The 11911-nt window shown below is 42.5% G+C and overlaps 1 pseudogene; it reads left to right on the forward strand.

Moving 5' to 3' along the window:
• Positions 1-339: 339 nt before the first annotated feature.
• Positions 340-6149, forward strand: LOC126798885 (pentatricopeptide repeat-containing protein At2g38420, mitochondrial-like; annotated as a pseudogene).
• The last annotated feature ends 5762 nt before the right edge of the window (positions 6150-11911 follow it).

Genomic DNA, 11911 nt, shown 5'->3' on the forward strand with positions numbered 1-11911 from the left:
TGTGTCTCTGGGTAATGAGTTTTTTTTAAAATTTATTTTCCAGAAACTAAGTCTTTTTTGTGTTTAGAGTCCGCATATATGCTTTTGATGTTTGTTTATTGTTTTGATTGATGCTTTGTTCTTTATTAGTTTCTAATTGGTTCTATGTTCATTTTACTTTGTTCTTTGGTTTCTTAATGTATTGGATTTCAAGTGTCTAGATTATGTGAATGTCTTTGTGGTTGGGAAGCTAATTAATCCTTTTGATCTCATTTCTCAAAAACTAGGACTGAAACAAGTAGATAATCCACATCAACCTCCCTCTCTAGACTTCCCAACAATCTCAAAGTCGCACCCAAAATGGTCAGAACCTCCTCTCTCACACCCAGAAGCAAACTCTTCAAAAGAAAACACAGAAAATGTCTAGTCTCACCCTACAACACCAAATGGCAGAAACTGATAGACTACACTACAGCTAAGAGAGAAAGAAAAGGAATTCAAAAGCTTAACATTTCATTCATGCCAGGAAATGGTTTCAGAACACAAGTTTTGTAGATGGCATTCCATCTTTGGCAGAGCCAAGAACTCGACGCGTGGTACAAGACCACATATGCATCAGTCCAAGGATAACAACTTGAAACTAACATTGGGCCTAATGGATGTACATAGGATCGGGTCATTACTCTGGGTTGATCCAGGGAGTGCAGAAGTGGTCTTATCAAGGCTGCCCCACTTGGAATTCTCTCTCAGTGCGTTTCTTGTCTGCCGACTGCTTCATACAATTTTGAGCTTAGACCATATGATGTTTGAGAGACCGAAGCAGCTCATCCCTAGAGCGTAGATCAACATCAACAGCCTTAACCGCGGTAGTTCCCGGAATGTAGCGCTGGATATTGGGCGGTGGAGTCCCATAAAGTGCCTGAAATGGAGATATGTGAATGGTGGAATGATGAGTGGTGTTATACCACCATTCAGCCCAGTGCAAGAGGCCATGCCAAGATGACGGCTTGTCAGCCACAAAACACCATAAGTAATGTTCCAAGTAACGGTTAACCACCTCTATCTGGCCATCGAACTGTGGATGGTAGGCGGAGCTTTTGCAAAGTTGAGTGCCTTGCAACTTGAAGAAGGATTCCCAAAAATGGCTGAGGAAAATGGGGTCACGATCGGAGACAATTGAGCGAGGCATTCCATGAAGACGAAAAACCTCTTTGACAAAGACCTCCGCAATTTGTGAAGCAGTATAAGGGTGGGAGATAGCCACGAAATGCCCATACTTTGTCAAACGATCAACAACAACAAAAATGGCATTCTTACCTTGAGAACGCGGTAGGCCATCGATGAAATCCATCGAAATGTCACAGAAAACTGAATCAGGAATAGGGAGAGGTTGTTGGAGACCGGGCGGATTAATTGTCTGATAATTGTCTCTGGCACTGGTCACAGCAAGCAAGGAAAGTCTTGAGATCCTTACGCATCCCCGGCCATCGGAAGTTGCGAGAGAGCCTGACCAACGTACGGAGGTAGCCTGAGTGCCCCGCTTCCAGAGAAGCATGAAATTCGTTAAGTAGCTTGGCTCTCCACTCAGGAGTCTCAGGGACAAACGATCGATCTTTGTACATGAGATGATATTCTCCAAACGAAACCCCTTTCTGGTAGCTTTGCCATCCAACAGTGCCTGAGTAATCGATTGTGCCTCAGTGCCTGTTTAATTGCATTGACACAATCAGCCGTGTGGGAGGAGAGGGCAAAGAGTTCATGGCGGCGGGAGAGGCTGTCGGGAACAGTGTTCAAGTTGCCGGCACGATACTCAATTGTATAATCGTAACCCAAGAGTTTGGCAAGCCATTTGTGCTGAGCAGGGGTAGAGATGCGTTGATCATGGAGGTGCTTCAGTGTTTTGTGGCCGGTGAGAATACTGAAGTGATTACCTAGAAGGTATGAACACCACTTCTCGACGGCGTAGAGGATTGCGCGCATCTCTTTATCGTAGACAGAGAGACTTTGGTTCCGCGGTGAGAGACTTTGACTGAGAAAGGCAATTGGATGCTTCTGCTGGGATAAGACCGCGCCGATCCCTAAGCCACTAGCATCAGTTTCGATCACAAAAGGTTGAGTGAAGTCCGGCATGGCAAGCACTGGCGCCGATGTAACCGCCATTTTGAGTCTCTCGATGTAATAACCCGATTTTTTTAAGTGAAATTCAATTTCTATAAAGTTGTGAAATTCATTTAAAGTGAAATTTAGTTGCTTGCGATATTTCGAAACAAGAACGGAAACGTTTTCAGAACGTTATTTCAGAAAAACGTTACGTTTCCACGACGTGAATATCGAATTTTATTCCGTCGCTCGGTGGCGAAAACTTCCTTCACGAAAGTTGTAGAGCTCGTCGATACAAGTTTGTGGACATATCACGCGTTCGAATCGGACGTCGGACGTGAAAGTTATTAACGTCGGAAGTTAGTTTCCGATTTTGGAAACGAGTATAAAAATGACATTTTTGTGATTAGGGTTTCCCTTTCTAGAAACCCCTTCTCTCTCCTCTCTCTCCGCCTCCCTCTCCCTCTCACCCGAGCTTTCCTCTCTCTCTCGGCTCTCACCGCCGATCTCCCTCCTCCGAGGGACGAGTCTCTCACCGCCAGTCCAAAGAGCTTTGCACGGACGTCCGCAGCAACCCTCGAGCTCGCCGCATTGTCCCGCGCCGGCGTGAATCTCTCCGCTCCAACCCAACGTCTGCAAATCTCTCCGCCGCTGTCGTTTTTCACTCCGACGATCTCCAGTGACTTCAAGGCGTGAAATAGGTAAGGTGAGTTGAATTGATTGATTGTGTGGTTGTTTTGTGTGATTTTGTTGGAATTGGATCGATTTGGTGCAAATCGGGGGAGGAGAAAGTAAGGGGGATACCGCCGCCTTAGGCGGCGCGTGTGAGGCATGGAGGGGTCTAGGGCGGCGTGAGGCTGTGGCGTGCTACGCGCCGGCCTTAGGCTCGACGCGTGTGCCCCACGCGCTGCCACAGTGCGTGGCGCGTGTACCCCACACGCCGCCACGTGCGGCGGCGCATGAATAGTGTTTCCAAACAGTAAAATTGTAAAAATATGTTTTTACGACAATGAATTTAAAAAGGTGATTTACGTACGGTAAATGTAAATTGATTTTACGTACAGTAAATGTTTTGGGGCGGCGGTGGCGTGCTACGCGCCGGCCTTAGGCTCAGCACGTGTGTCCCACGCACTGCCATAGTGAGTGACGCGTGAGCGCCACGCGCGGCCTGCCGGAGGTTTCGCGTGTACCCCACGCGAAGCCACGTTCGGCGGCGTGTGAATAGTGTTTTCAAACAGTAAAATTGTAAGAATTTATTTTTACGACGGTGAATGTAAAAAGGTGATTTACGTACGATAAATGTAAATTTATTTTACGTACAGTAAATGTAAATATAAATTACTTTCAGTAAATGTAAAAAGTAATTTCGGAAGGGCAATTCAATAATTATTATTTACTGAGACAGTATTTACATTTGAATAGTATTCATACGAACAGAAATACGTAAACAGTATGTATATGTACAGTGCTCGGCGGGTAGGCCAGGACAGGGTGCCGACAAACATGTTTATCATGCCACTTTTCATCGCATGAGTAGCAGAGGCCAAGTGCTCGGCGGGCACGGTGGTCCTTGTCAGCCCAACGGCGGGTAGGAATCTCAGGCCTAGTAGTGGGGTGTGTTGATGTGGTGGGCAGTTGTTGGGTGGGTGTTTGGGATGTAGTGCCAGGTGTAGGGTGTGATGAGTAAGTGGGGGACCTCCCAGAATGTTGCCAAGAAGAGCGGATATCCGCCAATTTCTGTTCATAGCAACGGGCCATATGTTGTGCAGAGGATAAGGTACAAGGCTGCATCACATCGACGTCGTACTGGAGCTCCGGCTTTAACCCACCAATAAAAATTGCCAACAAGTCTGCGTCCGACCAATCCCGAATTCGGCAAGATAGAGATGTGAATTCCGCGATGAATGCGTCGACTGTGGAAGTTTGGGGAAGGTGAGATAGTGTGGCTTTGAAATCAGAGGCGTTAAACGCTCCAAAGTGCTCCAAAAACGCATGCTCGAACGTTGCCCATGTGGCATTTGGATGACGGCGCTCAAACGCGTTCATCCAGAGGGAGGCTGCCGGGCCAAAGTGAGAAGCGATTGTGGAGATGTACTCCTGGACCGGGATGCGTTGCTGGCGGCGGTACCGCTCAGCCATAGCGAACCACCCGACAACGTCGTCTCCCTGAAAGCGTGGAAGCTCAGCCTTTGGTGGTCGAAAGATTGGGGGGTCTTGTTGGTGTAGAGGCGGGGGAAAATAATTGGGAAAAGGCTGGTGAAATGGTTGAGAAAAGGCCGTTGGTTGGGATGTAGCAGGTGGGATATTTGAGTAAGTTGATGGGGCTGAGTATGGGAGGTTGGGGCTATAGCTTGGCCCGGCGCCGGGAGCCATGGTTCGAGTAGCCCATGATGACAGTGGTGGCATAGACCCAAACGCAGGAAAGGACAAGGCCATGGTGTTGTGAGTGGAGGGTGTGCTGGGATGTTCAGTTTGGATAGCGGAAGTAAGAGGATAGGTATGGAGTTGGTATGTGGATGTGGTTGCGGCAGAAAGCGGCGGCGGCGTCGGTTCGAGCCTGTTGAGCAGCTGCTTCTGAAATGTTGCCTGTTGTTGTTCCATGTGAGTGAGCCTTTGGTTAATGGCATCAACAGAGCCATGTAAATCATCGTGTTGAATTTGAAGAATCTCAACCGAAGAGTGAAGCATATTGAGGGAAGAGTCAGTGGCCATGTTGGTCGGAGGGGGAAGGGTTTGGTGAAGTGGTGGTGAAGAAGGGGGCGGAAGGGGTGTGGGGGTGGTTGTGGCCATTGTTGTGGTGACCAGCGGAGTTGGTGGGGGAAATGGTGGCAGTGGAGTGCGGGTATGGTAATTTGAGGAGACTTGGAGGCCTCACATGGAGGTCTCTGATACCAGATGATAGACTACACTACAGCTAAGAGAGAAAGAAAAGGAATTCAAAAACTTAACATTTCATTCATGCCAGGAAAGGAATTCAAAAACTTAACATTTCATTCATGCCAGGAAATGGTTGCAGAACACAAGTTTTGTAGATGGCATTCCATCTTTGGCAGAGCCAAGAACTCGACTCGTGGTACAGGACCACCTACGCATTTGTCCAAGGATAACAGCTTGAAACTAACATTGGGCCTAATGGATGTACATAGGATCGGGTCATTACTCTGGGTTGATCCAGGGAGTGCAGAAGTGGTCTTATCATAAACTCTTCAACCAACACCAAGGTTTACAAACCCTCAAACAAACCCCACCACTAAACCCACCCAAACTCTCCTCTCCACACTCATCCACTCCTTCAATTCCTTCAACTGTGACCCAATTCCTCAAGCTTACAACTTTGTCCTTAAAACCCTGACCAAAACCTCCCAAATCACCCAAATCCCATTTGTTCTCACCGCCTTGAATTTGTCGAGAAATTCCACCCACTTGAATCGATTTTCGCTAATCTGATCATATTTTATGGCACTGCTAATCATATTGGGGATGCTATTGATGTGTTTTATAGGATACCCAAGTTTAGATGTTACCCTTCTGGTGTCTCACTCAACTCTTTGCTATATGTGCTTTGTGGAAGTAGTGAAGGGGATTAAGCTTGAAGAGTCGACTTTTGGATTTTGATCAATGCATTATTTGGAATGGGGAAAGTTGGGTATGCTATTGAAATAATGAAATTTATGATTAGTAAAGGGTATGATTTGGATGTAAATATTTGTTCTTTGGTGTTGTATTCATTGTGTGAGCAAAAGGGTTTAGGGGGTTTGGAGGTTGTAGGTTTTGTGGAGGAAATGAAGAACAAGGTTGGGTTTTGTGTTGGGATGATGGACTATTCAAATGCGATTAGGTTTTTGGTGAAACAGGGGAAGGTCTTAGATGCTTTGAGAGTTTTGGGTAAGATGAGAGTGGAGGGAATGAAGCCAGATATTGTTTGTTATACCTTGGTGTTGTATGGGGTTATTGAAAATGGAGATTACAAGAATGCAGAGAAGCTGTTTGATGAGTTGTTTGTGTTGGGTTTGGTTCATGATGTTTATACTTACAATGTGTATATAAATGGGTTGTGTAAGCAGAATTAAGACGACCCGTCCCAAAACTAACTTAATTACGCACTAAAAATTAAATTAAAACCAGCAAACCGAAATTTAATCTAATTTAATTGTGGCTACACCCAAACCTTGATTGGGCTGCCTACATACCCTTTACAAGGGATCAAGCCATCCGTAGTTCAATTTAATTCCAACACACACTTGCATAATTTCAATCATGCACATACTTCAGCATGATAATACAATAAAGCAGAACCCATATTCAAGTTTCCTGATCATGGTTCCGCTAATAAACTAAATCACCCTTCATAACTAAAATTATGTTCCCTTATTCTCCTACTGAAATTCAAATCAGTTTGTACCCATCAAATTTAATATGGGCACCCAAACTAATTTTTAACTCATCAGTTTCTTACAATCTGACTATATCAAATTCCAAGCAAACAAAAGGAGAGTTGCACATAAGCCACAACAGACATGATATCAATTTGAACGCATGAGTCACAATCATGACCACCATGATTAATATAACTTGATAATTGATTCTCAGATCAAACAACTAACTTGTAGAATTGTATAAAGCTCTCAAACCTCAACAGAGCCATTAAACAGTAGGAAATAGCCTACCTCTCGATCCAAATTCCAATAATTTATGAACAAAAATCAAAGGGCTTTAATTTCCATTTCTATCAAGTAGTGAATCCAATTCAAAGTCTATGAACACAAATTTCCAATTACAGGGAATCAACGAAACTTCACTGAGTTATCAAAAATTCAAACTTCATATACAAAATCACAGCAGCATCATATTCAATTTAAATGGCCTTTGAATCTAAAAGCTGCAATTACCTTAGACACTTCAATTCACAGAAGCCTTCTCAACGAGCACCATGAACAAATTCGACCACATTGGAGTCTGGTCATCAACTCAATCCAGAAAACTTCCTACTCGACTTGAAGCTTCACTAAGCTGCACCCGAAGCCTTCTCCAGGCCCATAGTTGACGGAATATATTTCCGTCCCCGAAGAACGATGATGAACAAGAAAATCCCAAAGTTAGATTTTGTCAAAACTTTACCCAATCCAAAAACTAATTATACAGACTTGTAGAACACGGAGAGGAGATGAAGAATAATACCGAAATCAAGCCAAACGGTGGCCGGAAACGTCGGAAATCACTGCAAAATCACCGGAGAAACCAAGAACAGTCGGCCTTTCTCTCCCTCGATTCTCTCTCCTCCGGCGGCGATTGGTCAAGGCACGACCATAGGGAGGACGGCGACGAGGAGGCGGTCACGATGCTGTCGGTTTGCCGGCCGGAGACGGCCTGACGGCGGCGAACGACGCGGCGACGCGCGCGATGCTCTGGGTCGCGAAGAGCTGGGTTGAGTCGCGAAGACTCGATCTGTTTTCCCTTTTTTTTTTCTCTTCCTCTGTATATATCCCACCCATTAGATCAAATGGCTGAGATTAATCAATCAAAATCAATGGCTCAAATCGCACCGTAACAATTCCTGATTTTTACCCCTATTTATACTTATTTTCAAAAATGCCCAAATACGTTATTGATTCGTAACTTCTACATACTTGGACCAGTTTGATGAGACCAATAGAAGGCGATTGACTTCACATATTCACCACACATTATTCTAGTTTTAGCCAGAGTATTGCATTGAATCCACAACTAGTGTATTTTCTTCATCTCCACTATGGACGCTCAGACGGATGTTACTGCTATTGGGATAGAATTGTTTGATTAATATTGAATACATTTAGAGTTGATATGAAGTCCAAATGAAGGCATTGATGTGGCATCTGATTCCTAACTTTGAACACAGTTTCTGCTTAAATTTTCTAAGTTGCTGTGTTATTTAATTGATATAGTTAAAGTAGTTGTGTTATTCAATTGCTCTGTGTTATTTTAAATACTAAATCACGTATTTAAAGTAGCCGTGTTATTCAAAAAAAATTTGGTTCCTCATCTGCTACAGATCTGAAACTCTTTACTTAAAGTGTGATTAATTTGGGTTTGTATTTAGTAATTCAACCTGGCGTTGTTAGGTAAATTCATACCCATATTCTACCAAAGTTGTTCTCATTCATGTATTCTTTCAGTAGATACCTCATATCCTTTTCCTGTTTAAAAATTGATATATACTGAAGAATTGTCAGTAAACATCAATTTAACTGATATTCTTTTCGTCGCATGTGAACAGAGACTATGGAATCATCAACCCAAGCATCCAAAATCTGAATTTCTTACTTTGTAAACAAAAGTAAGATTAGTATTGTCATATCGTAAATGTCACGGCCCCGAAATTTCGAATGATAAAAATCGAAATCGAAACCATGAAAACTCTAAAACAATCTCAAATATATTGAAATCATCTTATAGTAACAGTGTATCGCAACTGAGTTCATAGTACGACTCAGTCGACTTGATTAATACATAACTAGTTTATAACTCAAGCATTATAACAAATGGAAATGTAAAATTCTCTCAATCCTCACCACAAATAAAAGAAATAAACTTCGAAATTCTTCATAGTAAGCCCTCCAATTATGTTAATCGACATCTGCAGAACTATCCCCTACATCATCGAATGGGTGCACCGGGAATTGTAAACACAAACCCGGTAAGCTTTGCAGATCGTATGAGTAAACCAACAATATAATGCACATTGCATACAAAAAAAAATAACTGACAACATTTAAAGATAAATGTACTCATGAGACACTGGACGGCCCATCTGGTTGTCCAATAATATTAGAAAATATGTGTACTCATGAGACATTGGGAAATTCATCTGTTTACCCAAATAAGATGTAAAACACGGGTACTCATGAGACCCAGGTACTCATCTATTGCCCCTCATGCAGTACACTGACAGACAGACTAGAGCTCTAACTGAATCGTAACCGACGCCCGGCCAAGGTTTGGTTCTGATTACGCCAACAACGTCTGAAGACCAGAAATCTTTTTAACAAAACTCAATGTTAAAACCGCATATAATATAACAATCAACACATGTTTATTGTACTACAACCAAGTGACTCTTGCTCAATAATATAAATATAGTTGCCACAGTACAAACTCATTTGGAAATTAAAAAAAATGTAACATTATATAATATAGCAACCCATATATATGTATCGTATTTACCATTTTATACACATACACAACCCACTATATTATATACATGTCATAGTTCCATCTTTTTAAGAAATCGTAAATATGAGTCACCGTCAAGGGTAGACTCGTCATAGTGAGATTTACTCACTTTATTTCTTGCGTGCAACTTCCACGACACTGAAAGTAATTCCCCCACTCGTTTCATCGATCACCTAATAGCATGATAATGTGCTTAGAAAAAACGATACGTAAAATTCACAAGCGACAATTCATTACCGTTAAAACACTATTCACAATTTTTACTGTTCACGAAATTACTTTTCATGACTTTTACTGTTAACGCGTCGCCGCAGAAGACGGCGTGTGACCTCACACACAGCCCCCAAAATTCCAACTTTGTCCTAGCTCAATAGCCTAGCCCCTACCGCCCTAACCTCCTCCCACGCGCCGCCACAGACAGCGGCACGCGCTCCACCACCACCTCCGCCCAAAACTCCTCAAATCAACAAACTTCCAACATGAAAAACGTAGATCACAAGGAGAGAGACACAACTAGACTATCAGTTCGTCCCAAGCCGGCCGAAAATCATTGTCGTAAGATCCCGGATTGGGATTTGGAGATCTTAGTAGTTGTAGCTCGATTCGAGCCTCACCGATGGTGGAATCGTGCCTGGAAGGAAAGAGGAAGACTCGCTGTCATAGCCCCGAGTTCCAGCGTCGCCGGCAACGCCGACTTCGTCGATGCAGCAACTGCCCTATCTCGGTGGCACCGCGTCACGGCGCGGGGTGGTTCGCCGGTGCCACAGATCGACATGGCTCGGCCGTGCGGTTCCAACGACACCGGCGGTGTCGTGCATGGTGGCCGGAGTAGGGAGATCGTTGGAGAGGGGAGCGGCGACGACGGGAGAGAGAGTCGAGGAGAGGAGAGAGAAAATGGGGAAAATTTCGGATTTATTTTTTGGAAAGTATCCAAAACAAAAGTCCTTTTATAGCCTTCTAAATTCGGAAACCAACTTCCGTCGATAATAACTTTTACATACGATGTCCGATTAAGGAGTGCCGCGCGTCCACGAACTTGTATCGACCAACTCTACAATTTTCATGAAGAAAGTTTTTAGAGACGAGCGACGGAATGAAAGTCGACTCTCGAGTCACTGAAAACGTAATGTTTTTCAATTTAAATTTTCAAGTTTAATAATCTACAACAATTTATACGAATCAAACCCGAAAATACGGGGTATTACAGTAAATTAGTTACTTAATCATTGTATTGTTGCCATTACCAGATAAACTCATTTGGTTGCAATTAGCTTTGCGATTGTGTTCAGCCCCTCCAACTTTACTTATAACAACGTATTGGCATTTGATCATATATGTATACTTTTCTTTTGGCATTGGGAGTTATGGTTGTGACAAAAATAGCATAATTTCTGAATAATTCTCCAAATTATTTAGCAAACTGATTTCATTCCTCTGGCTAAAGCAGTATTTCAAACATTTAATTTCTTTTTCTATATCAATATTTCATCGGAGGTTATAGAGAAAAGTTGACTGAGAGAAATAGTTTTCCCTTCAAACTAAAAATCCTATTGATAGTATGCAGAAGATCTCCCAAAGTTTGTTGCCAACTTGAATGAGTAATTGTGAGGATGTTCTGATCGAAAGTGAAATAGATAACTGCCTTATTATTGCTTTAAAAAAATTAAGATCCAAGGATCAGGTAAGGGTGAAGATGTTAGCAATTGCTTATTTTCTCTATTTTGGAAATCGATGAAAACTGTAAAATCCAGTAGTTTGAATATATGCTTCCCATGCTCTCAAGTCCGTAATAATAGATTCATCGAAGGATTTTGTAACCTTCATGTTTTACAGTTGTTAAATGTTAAATGTTTTGTTTATTGTATGCTAACGACATTGATTTCTTCTCATGATAGTAATTCAACATTTTGCTGGGTAGAGCTTGACACGGGTATAAGGGACCAGCCTTAAATTCATATGTGCAAGGAAAGTTGAAGTGGCACACAGTTCGGCCTGAGGTAGAACTTTTGATTGCATCTCAGTTGGCTCAATAAATTTCCTTTCCATGTGCTGTAATGTTTGTATGCGTGCAAATTATTTGTCAGGGTTAATTAGTCATTTATTGAGATTATCATTGATCAGTTGAAATTTGAAAACAAGAAGGATGATGGGAACTGAGGACAAAAAAGGATAAAGGGAATTGCTCGAGGAGAATCACGTCATTTGGAAATAGATAAAGGGACTACTCAGCTATTATATGTTATTATTTAATTCGTTAGTAATTTGAATATGGTCGAACTTCTCCGGTGGAAACTCCTAAATATGTAATAGCATACCCTTTCGAAGAATGATATGGAGTAAATAGGTTTGCTGGTGTAAAGTTATGAATAAACATCTTATTGCTTCACTGCTTAAGTGAAAGTCTTTGGCACCATGTAAAACTTGATGGTAATGCATTTCTAACCTCGTATATACTAGCTAGCAGTTTCTACGAACTACAACAGAGTTGGACCCAAAAAAAAAGACACTAGACTAACCACACAGCAGAGAAATAGATCGGTGCCCGAAATGGAAGAGAACAATAACAACAAAACAGCCGCAAGAGGAAATATTACAGTAAAGCATAGCTTGAGAGACATTC

The sequence above is a fragment of the Argentina anserina genome, chromosome 1 (assembly GCF_933775445.1).
Source record: "Argentina anserina chromosome 1, drPotAnse1.1, whole genome shotgun sequence".
In the NCBI taxonomy this organism is placed as follows: domain Eukaryota; kingdom Viridiplantae; phylum Streptophyta; class Magnoliopsida; order Rosales; family Rosaceae; genus Argentina; species Argentina anserina.